Genomic DNA, 12,268 nt, shown 5'->3' on the forward strand with positions numbered 1-12,268 from the left:
CAAAGCCAGGCGCCTGGTCCACAAGGGATGTACTCAGTCACTGCTGTGTTTATGGTTTAAACATGCTATAAACTAATTTTTTCTAACATTTTCTTTAAGAGCTAGGTGCACTTGCACCTTGGTGGATTGCTATTATATTTGTGGATTTGCCAGGTAGAAGAAAAGAATGCTTCTCTACAGAGATACAGAAACAAATCTGCTTGTACACAATGTGAAAGCGTTTGAGCAGACCATCTACAACAACAGCAGGATTCCACCAAAGTAGAGGTCTGCATTCCCGTAGAATCCATGGCAATTAAGTGCAGGGCAGGACAAACTTTCATTTTTGAATGCAGGAGCACAAGGGAAGTGACTGATATGCTCGCAGTAAAAAGAATGAAACAAGTGCTTTTTGTTATCAAACAATTATTTATTTGCATGAGTAAATAGAAAATTACACAACAAAGTATAGCACGATATCACAACATTACATTGTCTCAAAGCGCTTTAGAGCACCCCCACCCAAAGCCCCCAGTGAGTAAGCCATAGGCGACAGTGGCAAGGAAAAACTCCCTAGAAGGAAGAAACCTTGGGAGGCACCAGACTCAAAGGGGAAGCCCAAACCTCCAGGGGCCGGCAGGGAGAGTGAAAAACACACACATCAGATAACTGCAACAGGTATTCTTCTACATATCCTATACATATGCATGGTACAGTGGTTAGCACTGTTGCCTCACACCTCTGGGAACATTTATCCATTTTCTAAAACCGCTTCTCCTGTTCAGGGATGTGGGGATCAATTTGCCTTTTGGAACAGGCGGTCAGATGGATCCCAGAGGCTACAGGCACGAGGCAGGGAACAACCCAGGATGGGACACCAACCCATCACAGGGCAGGCTCACACACACAGATCATTCACACACACACACACACAAACACTCACCATTCATTCACACACCATTCATAAACACCATTCACACACCAGTCACTCACACAGCATTCACTCACACACACACCATTCATAAACACCATTCACACAGCATTCACTCACACACACCATTCATAAACACCAGACACACACCAGTCACTCACACACCATTCACTCCCCATTCACACACACATAGACCATTCACATACACCATATACTCACACACACCATTCACTCACACACGCCATTACCACTCACACTCACTCACACATGCCATTACCTCACACACACCATTCACACACCTGTCACTCACACACACCATTCACTCACACGCCATTACCTCACACACACCATTCAATCACCATTCTCATACACACACACACACCACTTACACACACCATTCACACCCATCATTACCAAACACACTCACATACCATTGACATATACCACATTCCCATTTGATGTGGACACCTTCACACTGCCTGCTTCTAGATTATTTATGTTCAGGTGTTCCACTAATAATTTGTCCACTTTAGTTCCAGCAATTTCCCAATTAAGAGCATTCAGCTGGAATTCACTGTCTACAACCTCTATCTCCACATCCATAATTTCCAATTCAAATTCTGAATTAAAACCCCTCTCTGCAGTCTCCTCCAATTTGACCTCTCCAATTTGTATTTCGACAATTTCAAATTTATCATTTACACCATCTAGCTCAAACTGGCAGAGGTCGACCACTACAGCTCCTATTTTCAGCCTGTCTTGGTGGTCATCTGCAGGCTTTATGGAGACTGTCCTTTCATTTAACAGAAAAACCTCTAACCCATGCATGTCTAACCCCTTATCCCTCCCAGGCTGGTTGATGGGTGGAGTTGCTGGGGAGCACTCTCCTTCTTCACCCCAGCAGATGATCTCATCCCACTTGTCCCAGGCTGCCCAATACACATCATCCGTCCAGCTAACTGCCTTGGCAATTGGCTTTCGGGTGTGTGACACGATGGAACGGTCAGCCTGGTCAGAGGGTGATTCTGCTGGGGAGCACAGCTCTTCATCTTCCCAGTCAATCACTTCCATCCACTTGTCCCAAGTTGCCCAGTATCGATCGTTGCTCCAGCTGACAGCTTTTGCAATTCGTTTGTTTCTGAATGAGGAAAAACACACAAGCAATACAATAGAGCTGTCAGTCACTCCTGGCACATGGAATTCAGTTCTGCACTGACACCTTCGCAATGAACAACTGCATTATAGCATAGGAAACTAGTTAACTTTCACATACAATTTACATATAATCAAGAAAGAAGCCTGGAACAATTTTAAATTTTACTAAATGGCAATATACTGATTTTAGTCACCAAACAAACTTTTCAGGTCTTGCTTCACTACTTTTATCTGTGTTTGTTGCAATACATCTGCCCTCTCCTGGTCTGCTGGAATATCATTGCTGTAGGCAGCACCGAGCGCAACCACCCGCATCCTCTTCCGAATGCAACATGAAAGCGCGGGAAAGCGCACGTGCAAAAGTGAAATATCATCTAGACTTTGCGGCACAGGAAACTAGCCGACTTGCACATAAAATTTAAATATAACCAACACAGTAGCCCGCAACAATATTCACTTTATTTAAAAGCAATGAACTAATTTACTCACAAGCAAGCGCAATTATTTACTTAAGCGCAGTAAAGCGCACGCGGAAAAGCGAAATATCAACTACACTTTGCGCATAAAATTTAAATATAATTAACATTGTACCCCGGAACAAAATCACTTTATTTAAAAGCAATATACTGACTTTACTCACCAAACATATTTTAATATACATGCAAATTTGACAGATACTAAATAAGAAAAATTATCCGATAAAATGGGAGCAGAAAAGCAACGTACCTCGTCATCTTGGTGCAGAAAACAAGTGAAGCTGCGTCTTTCAAACCGGCAGCGTCCCACGTGCCGAAGAGTCAAATGTAATCAAGCAACACGGCCCACACAATTAAATAATAACATCATAATAATTATAGCTCTTGTATAATTATTCTATATATTATTCTATAATTAGAGGAACAGACTTTTATAAGTTAACTTGTTCACCGAGAATAGTATACAACACCGTAAGCATATAACCCTTAAAGGATGATTAATTAAAATTCGCACATTCATCCTGCATAACATAAAACAATGACTTAAAGAGACTTAATATGAAATGAACGCTACTGTCCGAGGGCATTTATCTCCACAAATCGCTATGTAACATAATGTCTTAAATACTCTGATTTTCAGAATGACAGAATCTTAACATTTAAAACTTTGTTTTGCGATACCGATACGTAGTGATATTGGTATGTGGAACAACGTTATGTTACACACGCCTCCCACAATTCAAGAAGCTGTAGTTAGATTAAGAGCGTATTCACAATTTACCCGTTTGCCTTTTACCGTGACTGAGCACGATCCCCCACCCCAGCTGGTCTGCATTCCCCACATTGCAATTAACGATCCTGGCCTCAGCGCTTTTGTTACCGTGGGACTTTGTTATGTTGAAGAAAACATTAGAAGGGAACTTCTGTCGCACAACTGAATGAAATTTATGATTAATGCATGGCAGCATTCTCCAAGTACAGTGGGACGGACTCCCCAACGGACCGAGAGTGCTTGTGATGTAAAATACACTAAGATAATTCAGTTCCTTTAAAGAGCGGTTCTTTTAATACTCTGTATTATAATTTTCGTGTGCTGTCCCCTTAAAAAGCATATTACCAGTATTCCTTATTCAAATTGTCCCATTAAAAACTACAATCCCCAAACGTCAAATTGCATGCTTCTGCATGTCACCTACACTTCAGACTTCATCCTCAAAATCAAAGCAGTATTAACACAAGCGACATGTGCCATCACTTAAAGCCAATGTAACTTTTTTAAAATAAAGTCTGTTTCAACTGGATTTTTACCTAAGTAAAACAACCATTTTATGTTCTATTTATCTTAAAACTACTGAAACAAATAATTGGCTACAATGCAGTTCCGCTGTTTTGTTTGGCACCGTAAATTATGTCCTGCATTCTGTGGAAAAAAATGAAGGCTGAGGAATGTTACGTAACACAGTTAAAATGCAAAAGTTCTCTCTGGTGTAATTCACTGCATAAAACCATGGTCTTAAGTGTGGTGTCTTCTTCTTAACACTCCCTGACTTTTGTATCCGTGACCATGAGATAGGGTGGGCTGCTTTTCTTCCTTCATTTTACTAGTGTTCCTCCCTTTCCTCCCAGCCTTGGCTGGTGGTTCAGGCAGCATCACCTTCTTTTAATGGACCCAGGTGTCATTTATTTTGAAGTGCAGAAAATGTTCTAGCAGAGGTCTTAGACAATTTCTGAATTACACAGAACTCTGACTTCTTCTGAAGCTGTGAGAAATTGTTCATCTGTAATTGTTGCATTGATATTTGTTGATGTGTGTGTGCCCTCCTTGAGCAGTAAAGGGGAGATCACATGCAGAGCTGATTTTCTGTAGTTTCTTAGTCTAAATAAAAATAAAATATTCTCTTCATATAGTCTGGAAGAGCCAATTAGTTATTTCTAGAAAAATAAATAGAGCCAATGAAGGAACCAGATGTCACAGTAACACAGGTCACTGTCTGTGGTGCTGGGTGTTGGGCTGGCGCTGAAGAAATAGGATAACTGGCCAAAGTGTCCGTGTGCCTCCACTGATTACAGGACATTAGTTAACAGTAATTAGCAATCACTTATAGTTCTCATTTATAATGATGTAAAATTATAAATATATATATATATCCATCCATCCATCCATCCATTTTCCAAACTGCTTATCCTACTGGGTCGCGGGGGTTCCTGAGCCTATCCCAGTTCCCAATGGGCACGAGGCAGGGAACAACCTAGGATGGGGGGCCAGCCCATCGCAGGTCACACTCACATACCATTCACTCTCACATGCACACCTATGGGCAATTTAGTAACTCCAATTAGCCTCAGCATGTTTTTGATTGTGGGGGTACACCGGAGTACCCGGAGGAAACCCCACGAGGACACGGGGAGAACATGCAAACTCCACACACATGTAATCCAGGCAGAGACTCGAACCTGGGTCCCAGAGGTGTGAGGCAACAGTGTTAACCACTGCACCACCATATATATATATATATGTAAATATATATATATATATATATATATATATATATATATATATATATATATATATATATATATATATATATATTATGGACAAAATATAATCGTGATTTAATGTATCCCTTCTGCTCTTAAAAAAGCGCAATATGTCTGAATGACGAATATGTCTATTACGTTTTAATAATCTTGTTAATATTTGTTTACCTTTTTTTCTGTAATCACTCTATGTTAAAGCAATTTTTAAATCTAGCTGTGAAATTGATGATGCTGTTGTTATTCTGACTGTCTGAACATAAGTGAGGGGATGGATGCACTATTCTATGGAGGCCTCTGAAGAGAATAAATTATCCCAATATTATATTGGGAGAGATGATTAAATCAGAGCTAGATAAGATTTTAACAACTCTGAGCTATTAGTTAAGTTCTTCCCAAATGAGTTTGATGGGCCGAAAGGCCTCCTCTAATTTGTAAATTTCTTATGTTCTAAGACATACAGTACTGTGTGAAAGTCTTAGGCAGTCCAAAGAAATGTTTAAAGCTGTTTATCTGGGTAGCAAGTGTACTTTGACTTAGAATAAATGACACAATTTAACATTAGAACATGTGCAAATTAAGAGTAACACAATAAAAACTAGTAATAACTTCTTCTGTTTTCTAAAGCGTTACTGATATCTAGTTGGATGGCTAGATGAACACCGCTTCAGTTCCCAAACTTCTCCCCAGCGGCACCTCAGCCGTTCCATGATTTTGTTAAATTTCACCAACAGCTCAATTAAATAATTAATTATACTGGTTTAAAAAGTCAGTGACAGATTGACTAGCTGTACTGTATGAGGTGTGCTAGTGGCCAAGTCAAAAAATACATGGCTGCACTGGATGGTCGTTACAAATACTAGGATGATTTTAGCAGAGGTTCTGAAATGGCTAAGCTGACACACTTTGACAGGCATAATGTAGCTGAAGTTCAGCCTGTAGCTGAAGACCCTGCCCCACTGCAGAAGTTCAAGGGAATTCTGCTTTTCCTTCTCCATCACTTCCTGGATGGCCTCTTTCGAAGACCTCTTCATGCACACCCTAGCCAGATGCACTGAGAGGCTTGGCTGTGTCTTCTTGCACACGGGGCAGAGCAGGAAATGCCTGCTCGAAGCACTGGGGATAAAATAAAATTAAAAAAAGTCATAAATAAAGATTAGATTTGATTCATTACTTTTAGTTGAATAAAGAAACAGTCCAGTCATCATCAACACTGTTCGTTTCACAGTGGTTTGGATAAATAACATTTGCATATCCTGATGGCTCCTAGACTGAGTAAAGTACATAATCACAGCTATTGAAACATGTTAACTAATTACTTACATTTATATTAAAATAAAATTTAATTAATTAAATTAAACTTAAGCTGCTTCAAAATATTATTTTAGGTTTGTAATGTACATAATCATAGCTATTGAAACATGTTGACTAATTACTTACATTTATATTAAAATAAAATTTAATTAATTAAATTAAACTTAAGTTGCTTCAAAATATTGTTTTAGTTTTGTAATGGATGCAATTTAAGTTTTAACAATAGCAGTCAGTGGTCAGAGACTTTTGCACAGTGTCAGTAAAGTAGAACAAGTTTATCCACAATTTCTACAGATTCTAATGAAATGAACAGTCCATTATTGGGATGGCTGAGGTCCTTCACGATCTTCTTGGCCTTGGTCCAGCACCGCCTGCTGTAGATTGAGTGCAGGTCAGGGAGCTCGGTGCAGATGGTGCGCTCAGCTGATCGCACAACCCTCTGTAGAGCTCGTCTGTCCTGCATGGTGCTGTTCCCGAACCAGGTTTCCTCCCAGAGTACGTGCAGATCAGTTGCATTGGGGAGTCCATACTGTGATGCTGAGTGAGTGTAGTAGGAGTTTGAGAGATGAAACTCCTGATGATTTACTCCCTCGGCTAACTAACCAGAACAGGATCATACCAATACCAAAATTATAAGTTTATAAATGTTTTTCACTACCCTGATTCATTCAGTTATTTCTGTTTGTTAATTCCACCCCCCAAGCAAATACATAAACAAACAAACAAACAAATATTGAGGGGGGATGTGTCAGAGGTGATAGAATCAGTGGATGAATCTAAAAAAAAAAGTCATGATTTTTTTCTCTCCAAAACATAATGCACAAAAGTTAGGTAAGACATTGACATGTTATGACAGTAGCATGATGCAGAGGAACAAACAGAAGGAAATATCAAACTAAACCTGAGTCAACTAGGACTAATTACACTAAATTAAGTGGAACACACAAAATACCTAAAACCACTTAATAAACAAACAACAAATATTGCATTAGATAAACTATACTGATGCCTGAGAGAAGTTGTTGTGCAAGCTGCAGCAAGTACGTAAGGCACAGGTGCAGAGACACTACATATAGTGCAAACTAATTTAAAAGTATACAGTACACACAATGATTCCTGAAAAATCAAAATACCGTGGAATACTAATGAAATACTTATCAGGATGATGATGATGATGATGATGATGATGATGATGATAGAAATAATAAAGAAGTAGTTTAAGGTATTATGCAATTGACATGTACAATTAAAAAAGAAATTGCACCAGACATTTCCTGTGGCAAAGAAGGGTTGCTTTGTGGCATGTCGCCGACAGGATGTCATGGGCAGGAGGGTAGGCAGGCAGGGCAGCACAGGCAGAAGGGCTGGCGGGCAGCCAGAACTGTTTTGCCACTGCAGTTTGTTTTACAGTTTCATCTGCATTTGTTTCCCCAAGGTATAACAGCAGCTAATTTATGAACATGCTGCTTTTCAGAAAAGAAGTTTAATTTCCAGGAGCATGACCAGTGCACACATTTAGTGTTGACGGTTCTTTGTAAAATGGATGTCCTGTACTTTTATTGATCTGTCCGTCCGTCCATCCATCCATCCATTTTCTAACTACTTCTGATGAAGTTCCGGGTTATGGCGAATTGAACGTCTGACTCCGGTCAGCTGAGCAAAGTTGGTAACCTTGGTATTGTGTGTAGGAGATTCGGTATAACTATAATTTCGTTCTCCATTTACATGCCGGAAGTGTCTTTAAGTGTTATGTAGTTTTGCCTGAAACGCAAAAATAAAAGAAAGCAATTAGAGCTAACCAGTTGCTGCTGTAGTGATTGAAGAACTTTTGTCGGAAGTTGGATTCGAACCCACGCCTTACTTCGGAGAACAGAATACACCTTACTTCGGAAGGCTGTTTACGTTGAGTCGGGCGAATGAGACCACTCGGCCATGGGGCAGTTTCCAGTTAAGGCTGGCTCGCTGCGAAGAGTGGGTGAGTCCTAGTGTGCGTTAGAGCGGGGTAGCGATTTCAGTCAGAAATTTCAGGGTAATAGCGGCGAAAAAAATGGATCATATTGCCAATGTTGCTCAGAATCGCAGTAGCCTTCCGATGGTATGCGGTGCGTTGCGGTAGATTACTGTGACAAGAAAGCAAACTTTCATTATTACCATTCTGTTTATATTAAATTACGATCTTCCATATTAATCAAGGGATTGTAAAACTGAGAATATTTCAGCTCCAGTAGTTTATATTAAAGTTGCCCGAGTCACAACATGGTCTTTAAATGGCAAAGACAGACATAAATCAAATGTATATGAGCAGCAACATAACTTAGCATCCGGACCCCCCGCGACCCAATAGGATAAGCGGTTTGGAAAATGGATGGATGGATGGAAATGTGATTTGGTGGCGAAGTCGTGCAGAAGTTTTACAACTGCACTATCGATTTATCACTTTATTTAGAAATATAAATTCAGTTCTTATCATTTTTAAAAGTTACTTTCTTTCACATTTGAATTTCAAGGTGTCCCTCACAGTGACACTGAAGGGCGGGGCTACGGGGGGCGGAGGTGGGGGACGCGGTCAGAATGGTATGCACTTTGGCTCCTCAAATTTCACCATCCTATGATTCTGCTGCGCGTCCTCGTGACCCAATTTTAATAGTTTTATTAATATATTTTTTTTAAATTTGCGAATACAAAAAATGTCGTCTTTACTGCAAAAAGTCATCCCTTATGTGTAATGTAATGCTTTTTTTTTACCACTAGATGTCGACATAGACCGTGGAAAGCCGGTCAAAGTAAGTGCGACACTTAGCGGCAATTACAATATTTATTGTTAAATCAATGTAAAAAAAAATTAAATGTAATGACTTGTACTTTTTTATGAATTTGGATCTCTTTAGAGCAAACATATTCAAATGGTTTGCTTTTATAACGCTCCAAGTAACTGCGCAAGCCCCTCAAAGTGCTTTATGCCTCTCGCTTCCCATTCATTTCAATGGGCTTTCCCGACATTTGGGTAATTGTTTATTCCAAAGCCTCGAAAACACTCTGAACTGCAATTTGTCATGCAAAATGCATAATTTGTTGTATAAAATATGCTGACTTCTAAAAAACAATTTATTAAAAGAAAATAAAAAGGGCATGCCATTATATATTTGGTTGCTTTTTGCCACCGTTTGACCGTTTTCTGCTCAGTAACTGTGCCTGGTCCTTCCCTGCTGTAAAGCTATTTTTAGTACCTCTTGCTAGCTCACCATTTGGTCACTGACAAAAGATAAAAGAAGCCGACCACCCAGACAGGCAGGCGCCCAGAGTAATTACTGCCATAAAGCTATCACGTGTACGGGGAATGCAAAGAACGAAACTAAATGGATACAAACACCCCAGCCCATTTCAAAACAAAAACATTTCGCTGCTATTTTGCAACATTCTGGATATTTCAGAGCACAATGTTTACCTTCTATGTAAAGAGCTAAATCCCAGATGAAAAGCAAAGTCGCAAAATATTCCTGCATGAGCGCCGAAACCCCCTCCCCCGTTGTTCCCCCCAGTTCAGGAGTGGACGCTTCTGCTCAGAAGCTGCAAGGCTTTTGGCACAGCGTTTGGGGAAGCTCAGGGAAAGCAGCAGTCGAGCCCAGAGGACCCCCCCGCGGGAGTGAATGCGTCTTTTCCGGTGCTACATTGCTTTTGCACGGTGAGAGCGTTTGGAAAGGCCCAGCTCGGCGAAAGCGGCAGCCGATCTCTTTACGGACCCGCCCCCGCTGGAGTGAGAGAGTCTTCCACGGTGCTGCAAGGGTTTTGCACGGTGCTAGCGTTTGGAGAGGCCCAGCTCGGCGAAATACTAGGTAAGTTGAATCCTAGGTCCTTAGGACTCTGAGCGTATTCACAGTGGGCTGTCTTTTCGGAGCCTGCTTTTTATTACAAGTTTAGCTGTTTATTACTAGCTATCATTCTTTCATACCTTTAGCCCCATCCCTTCTGCATTGCCATAGCGCTTTGGTTTCATATCTGATTAGTATTTAGTTGTTTTTTTTTTCATGGTAGTTGAATGCAGGCTCCGCTCCTAATCCCATTAAATTTGAATACTGGGTCATTAGGACCCAAAGAGAATCACGGGCGCCATTTTGATGACGTAAACTTTTTTTTTTTTTCGCCATTTTGGTATCCTGCCGTCCTGAGATATGCCCCGAAACACACAAAGTCAGCGCGCTGCAACTGAATCCCAACATGTTTAAAAAAAATGCTTCTAAACCGCAAATTAAACTGGGTGACGAGGACCCTGTAAGGTGCCAAAGGAGAGGAGACCTGCACATGTAAAGTCACTCTACCTCTGCTTCCAGCGAGACAAGAGCTCCAGATTCTGTTGAAGATTTCATCTTTTGTTGAACAACTTCTCAAGAATGGCTTCCAAGTTGTAAGTTATGATCAATTTATTATTTCATTTGAATCTGTAGAAATTGTGGATAAACTTGTTCTACTTTACAGACACTGTGCAAAAGTCTCTGACCACTGACTGCTATTGTTAAAACTTAAATTGCATCAATTACAAAACTAAAACAATATTTTGAAGCAACTTAAGTTTAATTTAATTAATTAAATTAATTAAAGGCGATTGGCTCAGCTGAGCAGTGCATCAGACAAGCCTCCAACATCCAGTCTCTGTTGAACAGGGTTGTGAAAGCAGATGTAGGTTTTCAGGATATATTTAATCTTTGTGATCACATTGCTGAAACTCAAGATGGCATTGGCAACCATCGCTTCAATTTAATTTCACTTGTCTTGCTTTCACAAGTTGAGAGAAGACCATGTGGCAAAAGTACATACTCTCCAACTACAGACCAGCAGTTTGAGGAAGAAACTGTGTAAAATAGTACTGTTATAAGGATACTAAATACTAGACACAGAGCCTCTGTCTTCCCACCCCCACGTCACAGGAAAGACACAGCTTCTGTACTGACACCAGTATATATTGCAGTTCATTGGCTATAGTTCTTGACAAATATATACAAGATGCCTGTGTGTATAGACCTGCCCTGTCTATAGTTATTTTTCCAAAAAGGAGGTAACTGGATGTTCATCTTTCATATTACCGTAAATGTAAAAAAAATAATAAAGTATTTTCCTTGTCTGGAAAATGTATTGTGTACAGTTCATTGTCTATAGTTCTCTACAAGTCTATACAAATGCCCGTTGCTTTGGATAAAGGCGTCTGCTAAATGCTTAAATGCAGTAACGGTCCTAGCTGATGAGGCGCCCTAGGCGAGCATCAGCGCCGGCACCCCCCCCCCCCCCCAGGTGTAGGGAAACTATAGCGGAACTAATGTTGCGTTTGGGTTTAGGTCTGGTCAGTTTTGCTGGTAACATTTTCGTTTTGCTCAGTTATAAGTGCAGCATTTGTTATGCGGCTGAGAAAGTGTTTTAAGTTATAACGTCAATATTCATGGATATTGGAGTTATTGTATGAGCTGCAGTCATAAGTTAATGGCGTGAGCAAGCTGTAGCCTATTTAGGTTTGTGTTTGGTTATTTTTAGGAAAATGCCTGTGTTTTTACTGATTCATTTTTTGATGTATGTGCTTTATTTTATCTAGTTCTCACGGCATGCTCGACCGGATAGATATGTGAATAAATGCCCGTGATCAGAGATCAACTTGTGTTCGTTATTGAGGGAGGTTACAAGGGGGGCGGCTCATAGGAAAGTTACGTATCATCATCATCATCATCATCATCATTATTATTATTATTACTTAATAGGCTTTGCTAAGCAGGTAAATTCATGTGGGCTTGTTTTCATATTAAGACGCATTAATACCAACTAGCTTTAAGAATAGTGGAATGTTACACTTTTTTCTTCCTCCGTTTGTGGCACCCCCTGGATGAATGGCGCCCTT

Source organism: Brienomyrus brachyistius, unplaced genomic scaffold (genome assembly GCF_023856365.1).
Source record: "Brienomyrus brachyistius isolate T26 unplaced genomic scaffold, BBRACH_0.4 scaffold103, whole genome shotgun sequence".
Taxonomy (NCBI): Eukaryota; Metazoa; Chordata; class Actinopteri; order Osteoglossiformes; family Mormyridae; genus Brienomyrus; species Brienomyrus brachyistius.